This window comes from Phragmites australis, chromosome 2, assembly GCF_958298935.1.
Source record: "Phragmites australis chromosome 2, lpPhrAust1.1, whole genome shotgun sequence".
NCBI lineage: Eukaryota > Viridiplantae > Streptophyta > Magnoliopsida > Poales > Poaceae > Phragmites > Phragmites australis.
The window spans coordinates 47277705-47280163 of record NC_084922.1 but is presented as its reverse complement, the minus strand read 5'-3'; positions in this window follow the sequence as shown (position 1 = coordinate 47280163).

Here is a 2459-nt window from a genome sequence, read left to right as displayed (position 1 = left end):
TAAGCACATTAATGTTAGCAATTGCCAACTATCGACAAAATTAGAAATTATTTGTTAATTTAAATGTACATTTCAAAATTCCTAATTCACCATGTAGTCTCAAAGGTTGTGAGCAGCCTTAACACTTAGCCATGTTTGAAGATGCACAATTTAAAATGTAGTAGTTGCAAATATTCCCCCTTGTATCATTGATCTCAAGATTCATAGTGCATAGCTGTTGATTACCTAGATTATCTCAAGATGGCGGTGGAAAGTGGCAACGTAAACTAGTGAAAGAATGTCAGTTGTGCCAGTCCATGCTATCAGGGTAAGGTGGTTGTCGTCGCCGAGTTGGTGATTGGAAGTTGTGAGGATGGGTAGAAGCAAATCTACCATAATCTTCATTGTCCTCCAGAGATGGAAGCCTCGGAGGGAGGGGTCGTTGTGGCATGAAATCATTATCCTCGTCGTCATCTTGAGCTATCACAAGAGGAGCACATCCTATTTCCTTGTTGGTCGTATGCCATGTTGATGTGGTGCGTGAACGTCCTCTTGCAGTGTACCTTGAACATTCTCCTATATTGCTGCTGGAATATCGAGGCATTGGTGGCATGAAATTATCGTCCTCATCGACCTCGTCATTTTCTGGTTGAATAGTAGAGGGCGCCCTTGTACCCATCAGGTTCGCTAATCTTCATCGTCTTCTATGCGAACCAGGCATCACACCCCCATTGAAGAGCATATATATCACCAAGAAGTTTGGGATTTCTTTGTTGATCAACTCAGCGTCTTCCGGGAACGCCTAACACCTAACATATGTGGGATGCATACTGATTGGACAATATCACCATCATTCTTTGCCTCATAGAGAAACCTAGCACAGAAGGATGGTCGGTTAGTTCGCATGCCCTGAGATATATTTTATGTCGCTCATGCAAAAGGGCCCAAAGGTCGTCGGTGGTTACATGGTGGAGCGAAACATTAATGCGGAACAAAAGGGTTTTATATGCAATTTGAACACGGCTTGGATTAGGTTGTTCTCCTTAAAGGATCATACTTTCCTCCACGCACAACGTGCAACGAGGCATTTAATGCTATATCGATCATTGTAGATGTCCATTAAAAACTTGTACTAGAAGGTCTCATCATAAATTTATTGCTCCTTGACTATAACGTTCTGTCTCTACACCAAAGCACGAATCTCTTGTTATGTAAGAAACATTAAATAATTATTAAATATCATAATTAATATGTAGCAATGGTTAATAAATAAGTAATAAATAAAGTTATGTGCTATAATTATTTGATAAACATTAAATAAATTTAAAATAATTACATTAATAATGTAGTGAATAAGACATAATAGAGATGACTACGAAAATAAAATTAATAATTTATGAACAAGTACAAGTGCATTGCCTACTCAACGACGACAACGCCGCACGTAATCCTCAGGAGTGTAAGCATCTGATGGATGTGTAGCCCTCATCCTAGCGGCATGCGCTGGCCCCTACCACATGTGCCCTTGCTCGTCATCGTCATCGTCCTACCTTGTTGGATCCTCACTGAACGTGTATCTAGACCCGCTAACTTAGCCATGCATGTACCATGATGAAGGATCCTCATGCGGAAGTATGGAAGCCTGGAGTACGTGCTCCGATGGAGTCCGGTGTGCCAAAGTCTCACCATGCTGGTACCATTGTGAACCCGTAGGTGCATCGGAATATTAGGGGTACTGGCCACTTAGAAGCTCGGCAAAGCTACTGGTTTGCATTGCAGCAGCCCAGTCAAAATCATTTGGGCCGTTCCAGTTAGGCGTCTGTTGTGTGGAGTAAATGACATCCTCGTGATGAGTCGATACTATAGACGGATGTGTCATCGTAGTCTGAGGAAGTTGTGTCCACTACGGGGGCTACGAACCCAGTGTACACTGCTCGGGCTCAGGAGCCTCCGTGCACTCCTCGGCTTTAGCACCGGAACGTGACACATGATGCTCCGTAGCCGAAGGTCCTCTCGCGACTGTGCCCGAACGGGTTCCTCACGGGTACTGGATGAGTGCCTGCTATGGGAGGCACGAGACGAGTCCATGTCTAGTGGGTCGTACCCCCTCAAACGCGGGGCACAACCACCTAGACCATGTAATACGGACAACAAGCGAGACCATCTCGTTCTCATGTAGTCCCGGAGAGGGTTCTGATCCCTTCGCATTGATGACCCGCTTGCTTCCCCACAAGCTTTCTCTGCCTATGTATGCATTTCGTACGCTGCTTTGGATTGTATAAGACGAGGGTCATGTCAGTAATACATAGGTTTAACTAATAAAAATCATGAGAAGTACCGCATCACTTACCACAATATGAAGAAGGGGGGGCACAATCCTCGGGGAAGGGTCTGGGGGTCGGCTCTACAAATCCGCTGAGTAAGGTGCCACACTTGCGCGAACGATATAACAAAAGGTACTCCCAGTACGTGTCATCGTT